The sequence below is a fragment of the Giraffa tippelskirchi genome, chromosome 1 (assembly GCF_054371585.1).
Source record: "Giraffa tippelskirchi isolate mGirTip1 chromosome 1, T2T-mGirTip1v1.2.pri, whole genome shotgun sequence".
Lineage (NCBI taxonomy): Eukaryota > Metazoa > Chordata > Mammalia > Artiodactyla > Giraffidae > Giraffa > Giraffa tippelskirchi.
The window spans coordinates 221905717-221931460 of record NC_137275.1 but is presented as its reverse complement, the minus strand read 5'-3'; the positions used below and the strand labels follow the sequence as shown (position 1 = coordinate 221931460).

Genomic DNA, 25744 nt, shown 5'->3' with positions numbered 1-25744 from the left:
GTATTACATCCAATATTTTGTAAACTGGTTACAATGTTATTCATCTAAAAGTAAAGGATTACCTTCTATGTGCCAAGTTCTCAGCTGAACATGCAAGATACAGTAATGAATGAGACCGACTTAACCTGTGTCTTCATGAAATTTATTTTGATGAGAAATAAATCTATTTTGATGCCAATCTTTCTTGCTAACACCTGTACTGTGGAGCGTAACCCTAAGAGTGATGGGTTAACCAGAGCCAGCGGCACTTCTAATGTCTGTGGTCCTCCTGATCAGTAGTAACTCACTGACAGTATTGGTGGCAGGACTGACATGAACTCACCCCTTTGTCCATCATCCCTTGTCCTCGTTAGCACATGTCAGGAACTTCCCAGAAGCACTATAACAAGATGTATTGCTACATTATTGGAAGTAATAATCATTAGCGTATCCTCTTGTTCACCAAAGAATGGTTCTTTAGTGTGCACAGAAAAAAGACCTTCTCCCACAGAGGCTCACATTTCCCTGGGCAAAAGTTCATCCTGACCTAGAAATCTCACTTGTGGTTGGCGTCTTATCATAAAATGGCTCTAAACGACCCTCAGCAATGGTTGTCATGAACAACCTGTTTCTACTGCCAGAGTATTAGGCTATTGGTTGTGTTTGTGTTGAAAAGACTTTCAGATGAAGGTATAAATCTGCTTCTCCTCAACCCTATGTATGCCCCAAACTGGGGACATTTGTTCTCTCACTGAGACTCACCACTGATGGGAAGACAGAGTCAACTTTCTGCCACTCTGCTGATCCAAGTTTCAGTAATTCTAACCCAGGATTTCTCTCGATACCTACCTTCAAATGCTTGCTACTTCTCTCTTTGACCCATTTTCCTCAGCTCCCACCAGATTACAGCTATATACATCCTGGGGAGCAGGACATTTGTGGAAGGATTCCCACCTTTTGAAAACAAAAAAACAAAAAAACTAACACTGCATCCAAATTCTGTCCTCAGTTCAGTTCAGTCACTCAGTCGTGTCCGACTCTTTGTTACCATGGCAGCACGCCAGGCTTCCCTATCCTTCACCAACTCCCAGAGCTTGCTCAAACTCATGTCCATTGAGTCGGTGATGCCATCCAACCATCTATCTCATCCTCTGTCGTCCCCTTCTCCTCCTGCCTTCAATCTTTCCCAGCATCAGGGTCTTTTCCAATGAGACAGCTCTTCACATCAGGTGGCCAAAGTATTGGAGTTTCAGCTTCAGCATCACTCCTTCCAACGAATATTCAGGACTGATTTCTTTTAGGATGGACTGGTTGGATCTCCTTGCAATCCAAGGGACTCTCAACAGTCTTCTCCAACACCATAGTTCAAAACCATCAATTCTTAGACACTCAGCTTTCTTTATAGTCCAACTCTCACATCCATACATGACTACTGGACCATAGCTTTGACTGAATGGACCTTTGGTGGCAAAGAAATGTCTTTGCTTTTTAATATGCTGTCTAGGTTGGCCATAGCTTTTCTTCCGAGGAGCAAGTGTTTTTTAATTTCATGGCTCCAGTCACCATCTGCAGTGATTTTGGAGCCCAAGAAAATAAAGTCTGTCACTGTTTTCATTGTTTCCCCATCTATTTGCCACGAAGTGATGGGACTGGGTGCTATGATCTTAGTTTTTTGAATGTTGTGTTTTAAGCCAGCTTTATTAATGTAACTTATGTTTTATTTCTCTTCTTTTTCTTAACGAGGAGTGTCCCTCAGAACTCTTGTCTACCATGTTGTTGGAAGACAAGAGCCAGACAAATTACATGCCCTTTTAAGGTCTCAGTAACATCAAGAGGAAAATTAGAGGATTTAATTAGTATCTTATACTTCCAAAATTATTTGACTAATAATAACAATGGAAGAAGTAATGATGAAAACATCATTTAGTAGTTACAGTAAGAAAATAAGTTTTGATAATTTAGAAATTACCTCAGGGAATAGAAGATACCCTGGAGATTGTTTTCGATATTTTTTGCGTGGTTGCTCTAATTAATTAAAGGACTTTACCATGTTTTGCTGTATGGTTTGTCTCCTTTAAGCTCTCTTCTCAGTTTATGCATAGCAGCTTGTCTGTGAATTAATCCTACAATTACCATACAAAAGGAAAAACAAACTCATACAAACAAAAATAACTAGTAATGATTGTACTAGTGCACCAGCCTCAATTTTTCATTTTTCAAGACTTGAATTCTTAAACTCTTTGATTCCCAGTACTATATAGACTCTAAAAATATATCCTATATCTATGTACATATATATGACTGATTTTGTAAATTGGTCCAGTTAGACCAAATACTTTTAGAGGAAAGCTTGAAAATTTCAGATAGACACAGGGTTCAACACTTAAGCCATTATGCAATACTGAGTGTTTGGTTAAATTCGCCATAAAATGCATATTGACAGTGGAAATTGTGTACCCATCAGAGGTAGAAAGAAAACATAATCTAAGTTGAGGTTGGGTATATTCCTGGAACCAATTATTACAGAGAGTGGATTAAGAATAATCAGGTGGGCCCGTCAAGAGACACTAAGCAGTAATAAAGCCTCTTTACCCAGCTGGGTTAGTGCCATAACAGAACAGAGCCCCCGAGATCAATGAGCATACGGTTTAATCAGCACACTTGGAGACATGGCACATGAATGGGTCCTGCACAGCTGGTGTGCTCAGCATCACGCTGAGATAGAGCAAAGTCATCATTTTGTATAGCACTGGGCTCTTTCCATCATTGCTTCCCTATAATGCCCATCTTGGCCAGTGAGGCTCAGGGAGCCAGGAATCATGTGTGTGAGCCAACCCCACAGAGGAGGTCATCAGGTGTCATGTATGGCTCCATTCTGTTGGCTCAGTCTGCACTAAAAATGCAATTGGGATGGAAGCTGACAAAGTACAATGATTTGTATCTCCAGTGCATTTCTCCCTTTTGATGTGCAAACACGCATCTACAGTAGCACCCTGCCATCTCATATATCACAGATAAAATTAAACTAATATACTTGTGTCCCATGTCTAGTTTTGGCTCCCATTTTCCCTGGGACAGAGAATGACAGGCCTATCTACCTTGTTTCAAATGTAAACGCCATCCTTTTCTTCACTATATAAGCTTCAGGAGGAAACGGACTCCATCTATTTTATTTACCATCTTATAGCAGGAAATGTAAGATAAGATACATTTGCAATCTAAGATAAATTTGTAGAATGAATGAATAATCAGGATATGAAAAAAAAATTAATGGACTGCATGGGTCTGCTGCATGTAATATATACTTTCATTAAGAAAAAAGTTGGATCAGAAAAGACAAGGATCTAGGTTTTATCTGATAGAAATAAAGCCAAAAAATAAATAAGCCTCTTCTGTCAATGTATCAGTTTCCTACTGCTGCTGTAATAAATACCACAAACTCAGTGGCCTAAGACAACATGTATTTATTATCGCATAGTTTTGAAAGTCAGAAATTTGGGAGGAATTGTACTTTCAAAAAAAAAAAAAAAAGAAATTTGGGCTGAGTTTAAAGTGTTGGTGGGGCTGCATTCATAATCCATTTTCTTGTTTTCTGGCTTCTAGAGGGTGCCCACATTCTTTGGCTCTCAGCACACTTCCACCTTCAAAGGCAGCAATGGCCAGTCAAGTAATCGTAATTCCTCTTTTCCAAGCAACGTCACATAGTCACACATTCTGGAGACTACCACCAAAAACTAGACTGATAAACACAAATTTCAGAATGTCATATGAGAAGAAATTGTCCTGATCATGAAAGAGCTTGGTGAAATTCATATCCTCCATAAGCCCTCTTCCTGTGCTGTCACGGTGACATGAAACCCATCCTTCAAAGCTTACCTTAAGTGCCACTTCCTCCGTGATTCCTTCTGTGATTGTCCTTGGTTCATCTCTTCCTCCTTGAATTTCCACTGAGTTTGGTTTGTATGGAGCCGCTTTACAGCGTGTGTGCTGGATAGATATGCTTGCATAATGTGTCTTTTCTCATTGAATGTAAGTTTCTAAAGGGCAAGATTTATGTCTGAACCAATATCAACATATAATTTCTTCATGACAACCATGTGACTTTGGGAAGACATTCTGCTTATTGAATGTAAGCTTTCAGTTTTCTCATATATTTATCTAATTTCCTCACAACAATATTAAACACAAGCACGTTCCTGGCACATGGAGGCTGGTCAACGAATGCTATTTTTCTTCCCCACATATGTGTGTGATAAACAGACATATATTTGTGTGAGGAACTATTCTAGGACATGGAGTTTGTGCCTATAAATATTTTCCTGAATGACTATAAGCTTTGCAAATAGCTCTTTCATGTTCATTGCCATGTATTCTGTCCCAAAGTGCCTCTCAACAATAAACATTTGCTGAAATAATGAATAATTCTTGGTGCAATAGATAAGACTGTTTGTCTGTCTTCCAGGGATGTGTTCTCCTAACATATATCTTGTTACAGATTTTCCTGGTTCACCTGGCTCAGTTCATATTCCTAAACCATCCTCTCTCATATACAAAATAAACCCGACAAAGTTAAAAATCTTTGCGTAGCTAAAGCTTTGGACTTTTTCAACCTGCTTTCCTCCTGCTATCACACCCCCTCCCTGCAGACATCACTTTTATATCCTTATGGGAAGGCAGAGACAAAAAAGAAGCTTAATTCTTCAAATGAATAATTGATATTTCTTCTGAGCGACCTACCCAATTCTACTTGTTCTCTTAATTTACTCAGTTTATACCAATTGATGACAGAAGCCCATTGTTTTGCTGAAACATTAACTTCACAAAGTCATTTCGCTCCCATCTGTGGCACTAAAATTAATGATTCCCTCTGCAACATCTGTTTAATTAACTATCGGCACCATAGAAGAAGCATCCAAACACCCCAGCGACTAAATCAGGCTCAAATTAGGGAAATACGATGTTAAATTGTATCAGGGAGAAGCCGAGTTTATCCTCCCAAGCACTGGCATTCATTAGCTAGCAGCCAACCCATGCATCTTCATAATGAAGTAGTGTCAGCAGTGTTTGGCTGGGAGGTTCTCATTTAGGGGCTGCATAGGTCCCTCCTGCCATGGTCACTGCAGAGAGTTAGATAGAGGGCCTTAGGGAGCCCCAGAGGTAGTGTACCATTCCATCATCTTTGTTCCTGGAAAGAGCAATGGAGCTTCCACTGGGCATGTGTGGGCTGAAGGATTCTGGGAAAGAGTAGTAATGGGGACATTTGTGAGTCATTTCTGTCAGTGGTGGTCCATCTTCTCTGAATGCTTTCAGTAATATTAGCATAATTATTTGCATTGATTTACATAAGCAGGAAACATGTCTGGTTTCTTCAGACACACTGGAAAATATCTAGTTCATACATTTGAGAGCATTTATTTAACAAGGATCTGCAAAGAATCTACTATGTTCAAAGCATCATACTAGGCACCAGAGTAAGGAAAATTAGACACAAATCCTGCCCAGATAATTTGCACCAGAGTACACTCTAAACATTAGTATAAACCTGTGTGTTTTCATCTGTGCATATACAAATAAAATCAACTAGAACTTCTCTAGCTATAGGAGTAAGAATTGAATATCATCCCTACCCTTGAAGGGGCTTCCCTGGTGGCTCAGATGGTAAAGAATCTGCCTGCCAAGGAGGAGACACAGGTTTGATCCCTGGGTTAGAAAGATACCCTGGAGAAGGAAATGGCAATCCATTCGAGTATTCTTGCCTGGGAAATCCCATGGACAGAGCGGCCTGGTAGGCTACAGTCCATGGGGTCACAAAGAGTTGGACATGATTTAGCAACTGAGCACCCATGCACCCTCACACAGTTTATAAGTTTGTATTCCACCGCCCCCTCACACCCACACACAAACACCAACCAGAGTACTAACTTGAATACAAAGAATAAAGCAAGCAATGTATTAACAGAAATAGGGATTGACTATTATAGTTACTCAGAAGGGGCAGGCATTCCGTTTAATTTGGGGAGTGATGTAAAGAAAGAATTCAAGGAGTAGATGTACCATTAACTGATTTTTTCAAGGATGATGGGATTCACATACTTAGTGAAATGGAGACAAGGCAACTTAGAGGTAGAGCAAGCAGGGAAATGCTCGCAGAACCTGAGAGCAGTGACACATCTGGCTCTGTGGGCGGAAGGGATGCTTGCAGAGAAAAGCCTTTGCTTTCTGTGGTCCTGCTAGCCTCTGGCCCAGAGGCGGCCTGAGGCAGTGAGAGCTCCCTGGGCAGTGTAAACGGAGAGAGCCTTACTCATCTGCAGGTGTCTGCTCTACCTGTTTCCTGAGTCTGAAACCCTGTGCCGACAGGAACACTTGGTCCCCTTACCTCAGGCTGGCATTTTGAACAATTGTCTGTCTGATTGGCCTTCTTTCTTAGACTGTGGCCACCACAGCTCACTGGAGCTTTACGTCAGATTCTGGCCTTTAACACAGACGAACCAGTTGGCTCTTGACACCCATTCTCAGAACCTGATTAAAATTAGCATGTATATCTCTCTTAAGTTCTATTCAGATGTAGATGCAATTATTTACATGCTGTTCAACCAACACCAAGACGATGATGAACACTACTTCTTAAACCTTGATTAATTCAGCCTAGGTTCATTTTATACATCAGAGGAAGGCTTATTGAAATCAGAATTTGAAGTGTGGATGGGGAAAAAGTCTTCTTGGCCAACTACCAAACCATGGTCAGCAGCAAACAAGGTCAGTGAAGGAGCGATTGCAACAGCTGGAAATTGAAGGTCAGGCTCTAACACCTTCCGGAACTATACCACTCCATTGCACAGATTACCCAAGAGGCAGCCATGTGTTTGACTCGACACCAGCAAGACACAAATCTGGTGGCTGATTTGACACATTTTCTACTTTGTAGGTTTTCTTGTTGCTATGGTGACAAATGTGGTGTGAAATTGCAAGTTTGCAAACTGTACAGTGAGGGAGCTTCTGAAAAGGGGGCCCAGCAAAGCCAAAGGTGTGAGAGGAGACAAGGACACAGAACAGGGGCAGAATGGACGAAGAAATCATCGAGTGTCCCCACAGGAGCCTCCCCACGACCTTCCCCTCATGATTGCTGCTAAGTCTTCAGATCTAAGATGCCACGTGAGAGAATATTAGATCCCAGATGTACACAGCTGTTAGTTGTCACATGCATGAAAGGATGGATGCCATGTAAAGTTCTAAGTTTATATTTAAAAGACTTTCTGAAGTCTGGCAACTTCTAACAATTCCTAGTACATTGTTGTTGTTGTTGTTGCCATTGTTCAGTCATGTCTGACTCTTTGTGACCCCATGGACTGCAACACTCCAGGCTTCCTTGTCTTTCACCATCTCCAGGAGTTTGCTCAAACTCATGTCCATTGAGTCAGTGATGCCATCCAACCATCTCATCCTCTGTGGTCCCCTTCTCCTCCTTCCCTCAATCCTTCCCTGCATCAAGGCTTTTCCAAAGAGTCTGCACTTCACATCAGGTGGCCAAAGTATTGGAGCTTCAGCTTCAGCATCAGTCCTTCCAGTGAATATTCAGGGTTGATTTCCTTTAGGATTGACTTGTTGGATCTCCTTACAGTCCAAGGGACTCTCAAGAGTCTGCTCCAACATCACAGTTTGAAAGCATCAATTCTTTGGTGCTCAGCCTTTTTTATGGTGCAGCTCTCACATCTGTACATGATGACTGGGAAAACCACAACCTTGACTATACGGACTTTTGTAGGCAAAGTGATGTCTCCACTTTTTAATATGCTGTTTAGGTTTGTCATAGCTATTCTTTCCAAGGAGCAATTGTCTTTTAATTTCATGGCTTCAGTCACCATATGCAGTGATTTTGGAGCCCAAGAAAATAAACTCTCTCACTGATTCCCTTCTTTTCCTATCTGTTTGCCATGAAGGGATGGGATGGGATTGGATGCCATGATCTTAGTTTTTTGAATATTGAGTTTTAAGCCAGCTTTTTCACTCTCCTATTTCACCTTCATCAAGAGGCTCTTTAATTCCTCTTTGCTTTCTGCCATTAGGCTGGTGTCATTTTCATGTCATTAACATCATTATATTGGGGTGACTAAAATGTTTTCTGTATGGGGTAGTGGACTTTTTGGCCAAGACACTATCAGTGATGTTGTCTTGTTGATGCCTGCAGGGGACAAGAGATCTTTTTCATCCACCTTTCTTTGTTTATTCTTCTGCTGTAGAAATCACTGTGACTCACTGACTCAGTGTAAGCGTGTGTTTAAATACATATTCCACGAAAATTGGTCAAAAGAGGGGGACGTTTGGTGGAAAGGCATCCAGAGTGTAACATCAACAAACCTGGACTCCAGTTCTGTTTTTTCTGCTTATTCATAGTATGAATTTGAGCAGCTGATCTGATATTTCTAAGACTCAATTTTTATATGTTTGCTTTGTTTTAATCTGAAAAAATAGGGGTAAAAAGTACTTCATAAGGTTATTTTGAGTATCAGAAGATATAAAAGTCATAAAGCACTTAGTACAGTGTTTGTCATAAGTGCTCAAGGACTTCCCTGGTGGTCCAGTGGTTAAGTATCCACCTGCCAATGCAGGAGTCATGGGTTCGATTCCAGGTCTGGGAAGATTCCACATGCCGAGGATCAACTAAATCAGTGTGCCACACCTACTGAAACCTGGGCCCCCTTGAGCCTGAAGCCACCACAGTGAGAAGCCCGTGAACCAAAACAAAGAGTAGCCCCTGATCACTGCAACTAGAAAAAGTCCGCATGTAGCAATGAAGTCTCAGTGCAGCCAAAATGAAAAAAATAAAGTTAAAAAAGATAAGCACTCAATATATTTTATTGATAATTATTAAAGCTAGGATCAGCTAACTTTTAGTATAATCTTTAAGGGATATGACTATTAACTTCTTTTTAAAAAAATGAAAATTAAGTCTCATTGTAATTAATAGGAAAAGAGCAAAAAGGAAAACATGGTTGAAATGGGATTTTAAAAATGTTGCAAATATAAAATATGAGGACAATGACTAACTGAAACTGTGTGGAGGATTAACCCTCAAAGTCAGGATGTTTCAGAAGTGGTGACTCAAGCACAGACAATGAAAGTAAGCCCAGGATGAGAAATGAAAATAATCTCCAGCTTGGACAGTGACGCACTGAGTAGGAGAATATTCAGGCAGGAAAACAGATGGAGCATAACCTTGGAGACTCCAGAGTGTTTCCTCAGAAAATCAGATGTGGAGGCAAATATTTGACCTTGGGGCTATTTGTCTATCTGCATGCAAGTTTCAGAGCAGGTCTAGAGCAGGGTTCAGAGCAAATTCCTAGCACCTGGATACAAAAGTTACAAAAGGAAGAGGTGACCCTTCTCTCAGAAGGACAAATATGAGTAGTGCAAAAGGTAAGTGCAGGAGAAAGGCACATCACGTGGAATTCTAAAATGCTATAAATGTCTGAATGTGTTAGTTGCTCTTTTGTGTCCAACTCTGTGACCCCATGGACTGTGGTTCCTCTGTCCATGGGATTTTCCAGGCAAGAATACTGGAGTGGGTTGCCATTCCCTTCTCCAGGGATTAATGTCTAACTGTTGAAAATATTCCAGAAATACTGAAAATACATTTGATCAAAAGCTTAAACTATGAAATAAAAACTATAGTTCTATTTTTATGCATTTGTGAAATACTGAAAAAATAAAGTAGAAAATCAAAACATAGAAAAACTATGAGTGTAATAATTGCACTGTCTTAATATTTACCTACCACATCCAAGTACTTGTGTCCATTTCTTTCCTTTCAAATTGGAGGGTTCTTTGTGGGTATTACAAAGCAATGACTATAATTTTGAGCCTGTAAAATACTGGTCTGAGAAGCCCATGCTTGGATTTTCATTGCATGGTTTGAATATGAGGTGTTTTGGTTTCATTTGGGTTCAGGTCACTTCTCACTTTTGTTGTTTGCCCCATAAGCAAGAAATGGGTCCTACGGAAGACCTTAATTATTGGCTTTTCAGTATTTGTGTAGGGAGGTTAGGGAGAGACAATGACAGAGAAAGACATCTGAGAAGTGGGAAAACACGATGGAGAGCTACTGGGTTCTCTTATCACACTAAACTAAAGCACTGACTATAATGGATCAACTTAAAGAAGCTGGTTATCATCATACCCAGCATTAAGTTGGTTTAGAAACAAATGAGTCATTTTCATTTAAGATCAAGAATACAATTATCTTGAGCTATTGCTAACAGGCAAGATTTTCTGAGAAAACTTACAGCTAACAGAACTAAATTTTATTTAAAATATGCTCACTCAATACTTGCTAATTAATAATGAATGCAAAATGAATGACTTTTTTTTTGTATTAGCCTGCTCTTTAGACTTAATGGACATAAAGATACATTACAGTCCCTTCCAATTTGTATCTTAATTGCAGTTTCAATCATTCTAGCAGCTTAAAACTCCATACTGGAGAAGAAAAAATTAACCAATGAGGTTTCATACCTTTTCTGTAATTGATGAGATATAATGGCATGGAGAGGTTAAGATATTTAGTGTCCAGTACACTGGTTTCACATACATTATTACGTTTAAACTTCACTATTACTTCATCTAGTAGGTATTGTTTTCTCCATTTTACAGGCAGGAAAACAGAGAACTCCTCCAAAGTTATTTGGCTATGAAATGGAAGTGCCAAATTTATGGTAATCCTAATCCTCTATTCTTATCTACTACACCAGGCTATCTGAAATGATAAAGTACTAAATAACAGATTATTCAGTAACTGAACAAGCCTAAAGTTGGATATATTTTGTTTTTAAAAATTGTTTAATAAAAATATAAGAATTTTCCAGTGCCAGCACTAGACTTGGAATTCAGATATCTGATCTGCTATCAAAACTGAGGACTTCTGATAAATATGATAATCTCCACTGACCACACAGTTTCCCTACAAATCAGATGTGGGCTAGATAAATTCTAAGGTACAATCTCTGGTTTACAAGAAATGAATACTTTATAGACCTTGAGAAGCATCCTTTCCACCTGAAGGAACTCTAAGTTCACTTTGAAGCCATTTTGTGTGGGTGATATAATAAAGCAATTTTTGAAATCACAGATTACTCACATTCTGGTAATTGAATGCCATTTGACTGCTTATTAAACGATTCCATACATCTGCATTTAGTGTCACACCATGATGTATATATTCTTTAAGGTTAGGCATCTTGTCAGCACTTCTCTTTCCTCTTATGGAATTTTGGAATTAATACACAAATACCTGTTCAATGAAAGCTTAACTGCTGAATGGGCTATCTTTTGAATTTCATTTAATAATATTCTGTTTACTAAAAACTGCATTTAACATGATAAAATGGGACTTATCTCATAATACGGACTTCAGATATTCTAGTTGGCCTTCTGTGTTAGTCTGTTTGGGCTGCTATAACAAAGACACCATAGGCCTGATGAGTTAAACTACATACATTTATTTTTCACAGTTCTGGAGCTGGGAAGTTCAAGATTAAGGCATTGGCAGATTTAGTGGCCAGAGAGGGTCGCTTCATGGCTCACAGTCATTGGAAACCTCACATGGTGGAAGGGGGCAAGAGAGCTCTCTGGGTTGTCTTTGATAAGGGCACAAATCCCATTCATGAGGGCCACACCTCACGACCTAATCACCCCCCAAAGGCCCCACCTCCAAATACTGTCACACTGAGGATTAGACCTCAACGAATTTGAAGGGCATACAGACATTCAGTCTGTAATACTTTCCAATAGATTATATGACTTAGCAAGAGCCATAAATCTGACTATATTTTTAATTACTCCAAAGGTTGTGGCTACTAAGCTCTGCCTGAGTTTGTCTACACCAAGGATGACAAATATATTGTATGCTGGCACTCTCTCTCCCATCTGTTGCTGAAGGTGGGAACTTTTAATGAATCACAGCACAGACACATTATCACAGCTTTTAGACCTCAGCAAAGAACCACAAGATTCTTACTGCCTATAGATTAGAGACAGTATATAAACTGAAAAGTACTTACTTTTCTATGCTTTTAGAAAAAAATGTTAGTAACCCATATCAGACCAGGGCCACAATATTGGAACAGAAAGTCTATTTTTCTTAGGGGTCACTATCAATAAGCATTAAGGATCAGAGGATACCAGGGTCGTATTCTAAAGAACTGTATGACATATGGGAGAAGTCAAGGTGAAGAATGTATAGCAACTAGGTAGCTGTCCATAGCTTGATATCTGCTATTGGTCTCGTTTAAGCCACTGGGGACATTTTTCTTCCTGGTGGGAATTATAAGCCCGGCACATATCAGGAGAGTCATAAAATCCCCTCTGGTATCTTTAATCAATCATGACTAGTATATCTTCCATACACTCTCCAAGTTTAAAATAGAATAAAGTCACATAATAATCTTTCTCCCAGCAGCTAGACTACCTTTCAGCACAATGACCCACACTCTATGGCTGTATTAACAGATACGATCTATTCTTTAATGGAGCTCAGCCATGGGGATTAGCTACCTGTAACGCAGTTTGGGCTGTCAAGCATTCTACCAGACTGCTAACACATTACAAGTTATAGGCATCAATTCTTTCTAAGTGAAAAGGCATTTCACATTCAAAACACTTCAAACCTAATAACGGGAAATTATCATGATGGATCCCCTTCAGCTGCCGAAAGGTAAAGAGATGGAGAGTAAAAAGACAGGCATCCAATCAAAAAATTCATATCAATTCTTTTTCATCTACCTGGGGCAGATTAAACTCAAGTAGTGGATAACCTGTCAAAAAGATTGCAGGAGCTAAGCTGTGGATCAGAAGTGTTTCTGTTTGATGGGAGGAGGCAAATCCTAGTAGAATAGGGGTAGAGTCCAATGGTTAGAGTCAGAGTGTCCTGGAACATCCAGGAAGACCAGGTAACAAGCATCATGTTTAATTTCCCTCATGTTCAGTATTATGTGGTGGTTTAGTCACTCAGTCGTGTCCGACTCTTTGTGACCCCAGGGACTGTAGCCCACCAGGCTCCTCTGTCCAGGGGATTCTCTAGGCAAGAGTACTGGACTTAGTCGCCATTTCTTTCTCCACAGGATCTTGCTGACCCAACAATTGAATCTGGGTCTCTTGCATTTTCAGCAGATTCTATACCGACTGAGCTACAAGGGAAGCCCCATTCAGTGTTATATCAGGACATTAAAAACACTTGAGGAATCTGACCTGGAACAAGGTCCTGAAAAAGAATTCCAATTAATCAATGGAAAGTTGTAATGTTCTGTATTCCCTGTCCTATTTTTATATAGGCTTCCAAGTGTCATCAGACCCTCAAGTGACTGTAGAATAAATCAGAGGACAGATGCTGATACTACTTGGAATTTTAGATTTCATGTCAAAATTAAGAGTGAAACTGCTATTATTTCCATATGACCCAATTATATTCATTCATTCATTCACTGCTAATGTATTCAATTACTTATCCAAGATGAGTTATATATTCATATGGGTGTACTAGATAATATGGGTTTGAGGGTTTTAAGGAAAACTAATGAATCCAAAACACATCTGCAAAATTTAATCCATTATTTTCTGGTTCCACTGCCACATGGGTAGTATAATAATTATGCCTCATTGTTCACCATTCAAAAGATCTTTTCATTGAAATATTTGCTAGAACTAGCAAATGGGTTTCAACTAGTTGTTAGAGAGTTAGTTGTGTCGAGAAGGATCAATCCATGTGTAGTGGGAAACTGTTAGGAGTGACTAAAAATGTCTGCCGTGAAAGATACAAGGATATGAAGTCCTTCTGCCTTCTCTTCATCTCTAACTTGATTGCATTCCTATTTCAGTTCTCCTTTTAAACCTTTAAAGAAAAAAAAAAAAAAAACAGCACTGTTACCAATTTAACATCCTAGCATTTGATGGCTGGATGACCCTGAGCAGATGATTGAAACGTTTTAATTTCAACTTTCAGAATATTTAAAATGGTGCTAAAGCATATTGCCTTAACAAACAGTTATCCAGTGCCTCCCAGGCAATTTCAGGTCCAGAGAAGTAAGAACATGTGTAATAGACAAGGTTCATGCACTCAAGAAGAAGGACTGAGGTGGTCAAAATAATCACACCAATATGTGATTTTTAACTTAGGCAAGTGCTGTAAAGGAAAAACCATGCAATAAATGAATCATATAAAAATGAGATTCTTTACTATCTGAGGCAGAGCAGATAGGGGAGTATCAACTAAAGTTGCCTAGACTAATTGATGTTTAAACAGATGTAAACACACTAGAGTTAACTAGGGAAAGAAGCTTCATTGACAGCATGTGCAAAGGCCTTGAGATGGAAAAGAGAGTGACTTGTTTAAGAAAGAAAGACAAGCATGGCTAGAAGCTCAAGAGGGAAGAAAGGCAACATGAGGAGCTGGATCATGTAGGACATCCTGTGTTGGGTGGAAGATTTTGATTTTCTCTAAGAACAGTGGAAATGCACTGAAAGATTGTAAGCAAGGGATAAATATGATATGATACACATTTTAAAAAATACCACACTCATAGTATTTATGGATGGAATATTGGTGAGGGCAAAAGAGGAAACTGTTTTTAAGTTTGTTTGTTTTTCTCCAGTAGTATAAGGGGTAAATAATGAAATTACATCGTTATGATTAGACCAATGATGTGGCTTATGAGTAAAAATTAGCAGAAAACCTGATACCCAGAATTAGTCACAAAAGGATCAGGTCTGTGATTTTAAAATATTGACAAAAACTAATATTTATTTACTACTTATTTCAGTTGTTGCATTATGGTATGCCTTGAACCAACTAAAGGCTTGGTCTCACTTAATTCTTATGTGAGCCTATTAAGTGGTCATTACTCTCATCTCCAGTTCATAGAAGAAAAAAAAAACCCACAAAAGGTTAAAAAACACCCTGTGGAAAGCAGACAGGACTAGACCTATGTTTCGGGAGATGGAGAGAATTAAAGCCCAGAACCATGGTTGAACTGTAACCCTGCTCCGGTCTCCCAACTCTGGCTGGTTCCCCTCCACCCAGATACCCTGGAACGGTGCTTCTGCTCTGACCCTCTATTCTTTATGAATGACTACATATCCTCTGAGCCCACAGTATCCTTTCGGTACCCGAATCCCCATCCTGATCCCCCAGGGCAGCTTCCAGAAAGGAGACGGCCATGCAGCTGAAGAAAGAGGCAGGAGGGACAGAGTCCGTGTTTCCTAAAATCCATGTTCTCAAAACGTCCATGATCATAACACTGATGCTATTGACTCTTCTGACTCTGCAGAAGCCCGAAGGGGAGGACAGGTTTTCATTCTTGTCAAAAAGGGGCTGAGCATACCATGCCTATTCAGCTTCATTGGAGGATACAGGTTAGGAGACTCTGTTAGGACTGTTTCATTAGCCATACAGCATTTGCACATTGATGACTGAAGGCAGAATATGACCTTAATTACATTGTCATGCTAAACTTGATGTTTTGCTTGAGGGCCAGGGCACAAGGAGGGGGGTGATGGAGGCAGCAACTACGGGCCAAGGACAGAAAACTCCTTGATATGATGTGACTGGTAATTAAGAGCTAGGGTTGAGGAGAGGGCATGAGAAAGGAAAACAGCATGTCTGAAGTGGCTTTTGTTTCCCAGTCACTAAGCTCTGCATTTGTACGTATTTCATATAAGATAATTATTAAGGACACCAGTGAACTTACATTACAAAAAAATGATGAAACATGACAATATATAGGCTTATTCTAATGTTTTGAGGTTTGTAAAGCACTTTGAAATGGGCTTCCCTGGTGGCTCAGAGGGTAAAATGTCTGCCTGCAATGTGGGAGACCTGGGTTTGATCCCCGGGTGGGGAAGATCCCTTGGAGAAGAAAATGGCAACCCACTGCAGTACTCTTGCCTGGAAAACCCCATGGATGGAGGAGCCTGGTGGGCTACAGTCCATGGAGTCGCAAAGAGTCAGACACGACTGAGCGACTTCACTTTCACTTTGAACTAGGAAGGCACTATCCAATCAGTAACCTACCTCTCTTTCCCTTAAGTTCAGAAATAACAGAAACAGTTCCAGAACTTAGTCAGGTGGGACTCAAAACCTAAGTTTGTTATTGTAAAAGAAGTACTGTAGAACACGTTCTGGGATTGGTACCATTATCAAGCTTCCCTGTAAAGCACCTTCCTCCCAGATTTGTCCTTGCCCACCTGGGTGCAGGCAGAGGGGCAGGGGGCAGGGCAGTTAACTCACAAGGATGTCCCCAGGAGCTCACGCCTAGCAATCCCTTCCCCCATCCCATCATTGAAGTGTGACTCCTCCTCCTCTGGGAGAAGCCAGCTGAAGTCTTCCCCTAGAAAAGTTCCCTCAGGAAAACATGAAGTGGTAAGAATCAAGTTTCCCCAATCACACAGCAAAGTTTAAAAGCATGGGCTTCCACAGGAAAACAGACCAGACACTTAATATGTTAGCTAAACAAGTCTCTAAGGCAGGAATCATCATTTCTGTTTGTAAATAACTAATGCTGTCTTTACTTAAAATGTTAATGTTTTATGGACTATGAAAAATAAAACAAAAAGTGAATATAACAAAAAACAGAAAGACTGAAAAATAAAAAGAACACAGTATTTTATTCCTCTTAATCCTCTATCCTTATCTTGTCCCACTCTACCTTCCCTCTCCCTGCTGGTAACCACTTTTTATAAACTACAGTGTATAAATAGATAAACCACAAGGATATTCCCAGGCAGCACAGTGGTATGGAATTCACCTGCCAATGCAGAAGACGTAAGAGATGTGGGTTCAATCCCTGGGTTGGGAAGATACCCTGGAGGAGGAAATGGCAACCTACTCCAGTATTCTTGCCTGGAGAATCCCATGGACAGAGGAGCCTGGTGGGCTATGGTCCAAGTCTTGGGTTATGGTCCAAGCGCTGGGCATGACTGAAGTGACTTAGCCCACCCAAGGACATACTGTACAACACAGGTAATATAGTCAATATTTCATAGTTACTATAAATGGAATGCAACCTACAAAACGCTTGAATAAGTATGTTGTATGTTTGAGACTAATATAATATTGTAAATAAGCTATACCTCAATAACAGAAAGGATAAAAAAAAACTGTTGATATTTTGTTTTGTGTGGAGTCTTTGGCATTTGTTTTGATTTTAAATATTTTTGTATTTTAGAGGTATATCAGAATATTATATTATTAAAATATTTTTATCTTGATTACTGAGATTACACTGCCTTAACATACTGTCTTGTGAAAGTCTCAAAAGTTCTTGAACACATTGCATTGTGTAAAAAATGGTTCTTTTACCCAAGGACTTAATGGTGTAAAAGAGGGCAGTGGTTTTGCAAATATCAGTATGAATTTAATGTATAGTATGTGAATTACTGATGACATTCCAAGTGATTTGAGGCTATACATTAAAACATTTTATGTTTATTTTGACACACTTTCAAGTATATAAATATATGTGCATGCATATAATTACAATACATTTTAATTTCATAGAAATTATTGCCTAGGATGAGGTTAAAGAAGAAATGTTTTTAAAAGCTGCCAAGTAAAAATTAAATAAATAAAAGCTGGTAAATATAAAGAGAGTGAAAGTCACTCAGTCGTATCCTACTCTTTATGACCCCATGGACTATACAGTCCACGGAATTCTCTAGGCCAGAAAACTGGAGTGGGTAGCCTTCCCCTTCTCCAGGGGATCTTCCCAACCCAGGGGTCAAACCCAGGTCTCCCACACTGCAGGCAAATTCTTTACCAGCTGAGCCACCAAGGAAGCCCAGGAATAATAAAGAGAATTTTAAGTAAAGAATGGACAGCACAGATTTGGCAAAATGTCTCAAACAAATACACAGATGACTGACATTTGAGACGTTCCATAAAAACACAAACAGTCAAAAGTGGGAAAATTACAATAAACAGTCTAGTAGATGAAGGAAACATCAACAGCGGTTGAAAGAAAGGGAAAATTAATTCCAACTGGTGGAGATTTGGGAAGGCTTTAAAGAGGAAGCAGTTTTTGAACTAGGACTTGAATACTGAAAGGATGTCAAGAAATGGTTGTGAGATCATTCTCTAAAATTCCAAGGTCCAAACCACATGCTGCACTTTATTCTGGAGTTAAATTCTGTTTCATTCAGCTGGCCACATCTCTAAGCCACTCAGGAATTAGCTGGTCGTGTCTCTCATCCCCATAAACAATAATTTGTATTGTACCTTAAGGTCACCTACTTGGTGACAATAATTTCCCAGTTCTCCTTTAAGACTGCCTGATTGTCTCCTAAATTTGTTTATGATGCATTTATAACCAAGAACACAATTAAGGGTGTTCATAGCCCACACAAGTATAATTAGAAGCACCTGGAAACAATAACAGTATCTTTCCCCCCACCTTCTCTAACATACACCCTTTTTCTTGTAAATTTCATATCACAAAATGTAAGTCAGTTACAGATCCATTAAGTAGGAGTTGTAATGGGAGGGAAGAACAGTGAGCTCTATCTGGGTTGCAGAAGATAAGCTGCATAAATCAGCACACCTTGCAGCTGAACATTTCTTTAAATAGCTGAACAGGAAAAGAACATGCTTCTTCTATTAATATCACCAGCACGCCCTTCTGTCTTTAATGGAAACCAGCCTGAAATGTTGGGATGTGGAAATGTGACTGCCCTACGCTGAAGTTCAATAAATTCAGCTAGGATGGTGCATTTGTCACCACTGCAATACTGGCGTTGTCCCGGGGGCAGAATCTGTCCCAGGGTATTCTTGGAATCTGTCTGCCCTTGTGTCCCTATTTCATCAAAATTTACCCATTCTTGTCTTTTAATCTAATAGGTTAACTTTCTTTTACCTAGAGACTAAGAGTCAACTAAATCTTAGGGTTGGATAGCAACAAAGCCACACCTGGGATAGGGCAATAGTTTCTCAATTTTAAAGCTTCTTTTTTCATTTTTTTTTTTAATGCTTGAAATTCTAACTAAAGTTCTAATTTAATTTAGTTTACATTTTATTTTATTTATTACCACAGCATCTATTGTAGACTTATTACACAGAAGCTTATTGTAGAAAGCAATGAAAATTTAACTGAGCAAAAGAGGAATAAAATAATAGTCAAAATCATACAAAGGAAAGAGAATAGTTTTGTTGTAAGGGCAGTAAAATATTAACACATGCAAAATGCCTTCCATAAAAAAAAACCTTTGCAGTTCTATGTATTTCAGAATTTGTTTAGACTTGAGAAAGTTAATTTAGAGTGTATTCATTATATGACATATCTCTGCAGGTTCTGAGGCAGAATTAGTGAAAATTATGAATATTCACATTATGCGGTGCTAAGGTCTATAAATAAGCACATGTCAGTTCAGGTTAGGTTTTGTGGCCAAATGTGTTTTGGCAACAAAAATGAAAAAAATACATTTAATTTGCAGAGTGTTTGGTTTTCCAAATTGAACATTAACGCTTATGTTATTACTATTCTCTAAACTGCTCTTGACATGACAAATATATTAAACAGCTTTCAATGTGCAAAAAATATGGATCTACACCATCACTGAATATCAAATTTTCACTGTTAAAGTTTTAATATATACATATTTTAAATGCAAATTATGCAGAAATGCAAAACAAAGATGCCAAGTGCCATTTCATACCACTTTCAGAGACATCCACTATTACCTGGCATATACCTTTCTCTGCCCTCATTTTATATATATATATATACAACCTGATGTAAAATTATTTATTTTTAAAAGCAGGAATGATATTATGCATGCCATTCTGAAATCTGATTTCTTTTAATAATATATTTTGGAAATATTTCCATATCATAAATATAGATCAGCCTCATTCTTATGAATGACCTCATAACAGTAAATGTAACGGATAATTTTCCCTCCGTCCATTTCTTCCTCCCTTTCTTCTTCTGACAATTGTCTATCATTTCCAGCACTGTTGTAAGTACCAGGAATATAGAAAGAAACCAGGCAAAACCCCCTGACTTCAGGAAACATAGTTTCCAGTGGAGACAAAGGCTATGAATAAGATAAAAATACAGTTTATAATAGACAGTAAGATAAAAACTGAAGCAGGTAACAGGATAGGAAACATCAAGCTGAGACTGTGCATTTAGATGCAGTGGTCAAGAGTGCAGAATGGCCATAGCTTGGAGGGTATATTTAAGTAAAGCCTTGAGATAGAGAGTAAGTGAGGGAGAGCCATGCAGATATCTAGGGGAAGAACAGTCCTGGCAGAAGGAATATCAAACACAAAATGTGTAAGAACAGGCTTGGGATGTTTCAGTAATGAAAGGAACCCAACATGGCTTGAGTCAGTTAAACAGAGAGGGACGTCTGGGAATATATCAGACGGAATTAATGGTCAGATTCCGTGGGCGTGGTTATGCCATCAGAAGGACTTTGGATTTTACTGTAAATGAGATGGGAAGTTTTCAGGAGGTTTGGAGCAAAGAAGTGAAAGATTTCGATTTTATTCTAAAATGATGTCTCATATGTTGAGAGTAGATCAAAAGTGCAGGAGGAGAATCTGGGAAAACATTTTAAGAGGCTATTGCAATGATCTAGGTGAGAAATGTCTTGGATCAGTGTGATAGCCATGGAGGTGGTAAGAAAGAAACTAGTATTTTGAAGGTATCAGTGACAGGATTTGCCAATGGCTCGGACATGGTGAGTAAGAGAATGAGAGATGTCCACTGCCTGAGCCATACCAGCTGAGAAGGGGGAGATGCTGGAGGAATATTAGGAATTTCACTGTTGACCATGTTAGATTTGAGATATAAGTAGGACATCTTAAGTAGAGATCACAAATAAAGAGTTGCATTGAGAGGAGAGAATCAAGCAGGAGGTATATTTAGGAGTCCTCCACATTTAAATGGATTTAAAATGTAGGAGACTAGATAAGAATCTCAAGGGTGGATATAAAAAGAACGATTTTATTAAATCATTGTCCGGGTTTTCGATGTAACATTCTTTCGTTTGTCCATTTATGTAAGGAATGGAAAACTGTTACACACATATTTTGAAGACATGCCTGACTGTTTTCAGTCTTCATACCAAACTGCTTGGTAAGAGACACAAATAAACAGATTGAAGTAAACATTGTGAATGATGCTTCATCAGTGGGAGTGTATTTTTGTTCTATGAACACAACGAGTAACTTATGATGTTTCCTGGAGAGTCGATGATGTTTTCTAGAAGGGTATGCCATTTAAACTGCATACTGAAGGCTGCAAAGAAATGTTAAGAGTGGTATAGAGGGAAAGCATATTCAAGGTACAGAAGGAACATAATATGAAGAGAGAGCCAATGAGGAAGGGGTGTAGAATAACTGAAGAAACACTTGGAATCTGGAGAGCAGGATGACATGGAAAAGTGAGTTAACTTGGGACCAGACCCTAAAGACTTTACATTCTGGCTAAGGAAGTTTGTCTTATGTTCTAGAAACATAATACAAGAGATAGTAGAGCTGTTAAAACAGGAGTAGATGGTTTGATTAAATCTCTATGGAAAACAAAACCCAAACCCTCCACTGAAAATAGGAAGGGTTAACTTTGAGTTACAGGCACTGGATCCAGGGCGGTTGGCAATAGCCTCTTGCAGAAATAAAGAGAGCTTGGACAACAGCAGTGTCAGGGCTTGTGGGGAGGAGAGGATTATGACATATCCACACTTGGGTCTGACCTTTCACTGACGCTCATACCTCAACATTCTGAGTTGGAGTTCCCTGCCCCATCTCTGTGATTCAGTGACATTCAACACACAAGGCTGGGGTCTGAACTTTTAGAGAAGCTATTCTGCTTGGTGAAGCATCTGATTTAGAGGTGCAGTTTTGTCCTGGAAACAGAGATGTGTTTATTTTCAAGCATGTATAGTAATTATGGGCTTCCCAGGTGGCACTAGTGGTAAAGAATCTGCCTGCCAATGCAGGAGACATAAAAGATGTGGGTTTGACCCCTGGGTTGGGAGGATCCCCTGGAGGAGGGCATGGCAACCCACTCCAGTATTATTGCCTGGGGAATGCCATGGACAGAGGAGCCTGGTGGGCTATAGTCCATAGAGTCACAAAGAGTCAGACATGACCGAAGCTGCTTAACATGCATAGTAATCACGGGTAGCAGCCAGTGCAATTGAGATGATTACAGACTATGATCCTCTCCAGGCCCTTGTCCTGCACCCCCATTGACCATTTATAAGATTGGTTTAGACAATCATCAAGAGTATATAAGCCTCAATTTTTTCACTGATGAAATGGGCTCCAAAAACTCTCTTACCTACTTCAGATAACTGCTATGTGAATTAACTGAGGTACACAAGCAGATGTTATTTGTAATGAACTCTACAAACGTATGGTGTTGCATTGAAATGAGTTAAAAAATTATATTGGCCACTTCAAGTTCCTTTTAGAATCAGAAACTGTATAAATAAATAGCTAGATAAATAAGGTTCTGCCTATTAAAGATTTTTAGGGAATCTGATTCATCCAAAATACATGAATGAATTGCTAGGGGCATCATGGTAATCAGGGGTAAAGTAAAATTGAAAACATCTTGTCAATTTTTTAAGTATATATTTCTCTAATATAACCACATTATTCCTCTTATAAAATCATATCTTCATAGGCAGGGGAATGTAAATTTCATTCTGGCTTAGATTGTATTCTAACAAAATCTGAATTAATGACCTTTTACTATTTAATCAGCCCATTTTGTGGAGTGACAGTTTTATGTCAGTTGACTTTCTCATACAGTCCTGGTTCTTACATGTAAATTCTTTAGAAGGCACTGGTCCTCTGAAACAAAAACTGGTTCCAGGAAACTAGGACCTTCCAAGTCAAATGAAGACCCTCTGGATTTAAGAGATGTAAAGTAGATTAACTGCGATGGGATTTGGGAGACAATAAGGACTGCTTCCAGCAGAAGACTGAGCTGAATTTTCTGTCTGTTGCAACCTAAGAAAATCTAACTTACACAGATTTTTTTAAAGACCTGGAGTCAAGCTTTGATGGTGTACAGTTCATGACCTATACTTTGTCTTTACCCAATTTTATTGAGATATGATTGACATATTATGTAAAGTTAAGCTTTTTAAGTTGTACATCATGATTTGATATATATATATATATATATATATTTTTTTTTTTTTTTCAGTTCTATCCCTGTATTCTTCAGCTCCAGGATTTTTTTGCATCTATATTCAAACATATTCAAACATATCTTCTAGTCTTTAAAGACTAGTTTTAGCAGGTAAAGACATTCTCCTGTCTGTTCCCCAGCTGATGGGATTACACCCAGAATTGCAGTTGTCCTGTCACTGGATCTGCAGTGGGGTCTGTAGATGTCAAGCTTGTTACCAGAGGCTCAAGTGGGCGTGGATCCTGTCTGTCTCTGGGTGAAGAGACTGCCTCCTGGTATCTTGCCCCATAGGGTAGCACTGGGACAAGTGTCTGCTTCAGGGTCCACAGCTGAGTTCTAAGATAGCTGACCTATTACTTATCAGATGTACGGTCAGGTGTGGTTCCTGCCAGGTGTCTGGAAAGGTTGCTGCCTGATCACTGAATGTGTCCCTAGGTAGGCAGGCCTACCCCTGTGGCCTGTGGACTGTGGCTGAAGGACTAGAACAAAGTCTCAGGGCTATTCCACTTTCTAAAGCCAAAAGATTGAAGTCTATGAACCTAGCTCTGGAAGCATAGATGGGTGTGTTATTATCAGGTCCCTGGACAGACTGATCTAGTCCTTGTCCATGGCTCTAAGGATGCAGCTGATGATAGAACAGTTACAGAATCTCCTGAGACACATATGTGGGTGTCCCCTGCCTGGTCCCTGTATGGGTAGGACTGCTCACAGACTGTATGGGAAGTGCTGGAACTTAGTATAAGGCCCTTTCAAGATCTCCAAGTGTGTAGATGGACTGTCTGCCTCTAGTTACTGGGTCACAGTACTGATTTGTAGACTGTGGCTAGGAGACTGGAGCCAGGTATAGGGATTGTTCAAGCTCTTCTGGAGTGCAGGCTGGAAGGTCCTGCTTGGTCCTGGACTGGCAGGCCTGCTGGTGCACTGCCGCTTTGATAGGAGTGGAACCCAGTTACAGGGTCCTTTCAGAATCTACAATCTGACAGAGTTTGGTGGGCTTATCTCCAGGGGCTTTTGGACTGTGGCAAAGAGATGGTGTGGCAGTTCAAAGGCCGCATCAGGGTCTGCAGCCAGGACCAGATCTGTAAGCCTGTTAGCTCATAAATGGATAGGGGTGACTTCTACTGGGTCCCTTGACATATGGTGCTGGAGAGACGACCAAAGCTAAACGGGGTTATGGTGGAGTCTTCAAGGGTATGGAGTTGTTTCCATGTCTGAAGTTGGGACCATGGTCAGTGAGTCAGCTTTCTGGGTACCAGTCTGCCTTCTCAAAATTGCTTACCTTGGTCTTGGACTGCACTGAAGTCTCACAGCTTCCTACCTGAATCCCAAAGCTCCCACAAAGGCACTTCTGTCTGCTGATGGATGCCAAATTACTGTTTTTGATGGGGGAATATGAGTGAAGGACATCTTATTTGGCCATCTTTCTGAGGTCACTCTGTTTTTTAATTTGATTCAGCAAACACATAATAAGGATTTGTCTGCAACAGACAATTTGATAGGCCCTGCATATATAAAGATAAACATTCTATTCATCAAGAGGTGTGGTTTTCTGCTCTTTTCCATAAGACTATTTTAGAAGAACTATATCCTCCCATAATGTATAACAAAATAATGGAAGCATAATAGATGCTCAGTAAATTGTTCCTGTTCTTTGCTCATAATAGAGATTGGAAAGGTTTTCCTGCTTGTAAATTAGAACATCTCTGATTGGCTCATGGTCTTAGCAAAATTCATTAAACAGACAGCCTGTGATGTTTTCACATTAGCTTGTATATTACTCAGTCCTGTTTGGGCACTCAAATGACCTTCAATTTAATGAATGCTTGGTAAAGATTGTTTTAAATAATGTCTCATGAAATATTGGTGGAAAGAACAAATGTAGACATTATTCTTGCATTTAAGAAGAGGAGAATCTAGCACAGAAACATATATATATTTTTTGATACCTAAAACAATACTGAATGTTTAAAGCTCTGATAGAGTCAAAAGAGATATTATAGGAGATACTGAAAAAAGGGGCAATTAAATTAGGCTAGGGCCAGAATGGAAGATTTTGTGGCAGATGCAGCCTGCAAGCCCTTAACTGAAAGGGACAGTGTGGGGAATGGTGACAGCTTTGGGCTTTTAGAACCTTTCATGAGCAAGTTTAAGTTCTTGCTCAGATCTCACTAGATTTGGGTAAATCACTATTGTTCTCTGGACCTATAAGTCCTCACCTATAATTTGTGGATGATGATAACCACATTCACCCATGGTGACTTCATGTTAAAATAAGTTCATGCTTATCACAGTATCTAGTATGTGTTAAGAACAAAATACATGGAATCTTTTATGTTGTTTTAAACTGAAATATCTTACTTATATTTTCCCTTTATATGTTTTAAGACCTTTGCCCCTCTAGCATTGTGCTAGGATCTGAGAAGAAAATATCAGACGAAGGGCATTTCTATTACATCGCTGAACCAATACAGAAGAGAGGCGTTAAGAAAATCACCCAAGGAAACCTCTCCACAGGATGTTCCCAACTCAGTTTGGGGGTCTTGTCGATGTTAAGAACACATCTCAAAGTTTAAGTT

The 25744-nt window shown here is 39.4% G+C and overlaps 2 long non-coding RNA genes across 2 annotated transcripts in view; one reads left to right on the top strand and one right to left on the bottom strand.

The window, feature by feature from the left end:
* The window catches only part of LOC145540895 (uncharacterized), a 137581-nt gene that overhangs the window by 61814 nt on the left and 50023 nt on the right, over positions 1–25744 (bottom strand). The window lies entirely within an intron of this gene.
* The window catches only part of LOC145540886 (uncharacterized), a 37300-nt gene continuing 33337 nt past the window's right edge, over positions 21782–25744 (top strand). The window contains exon 1 of the long non-coding RNA XR_014078615.1: positions 21782–21857. This is a non-coding gene — a long non-coding RNA (uncharacterized LOC145540886). The remainder of the gene's footprint in view (positions 21858–25744) is intronic.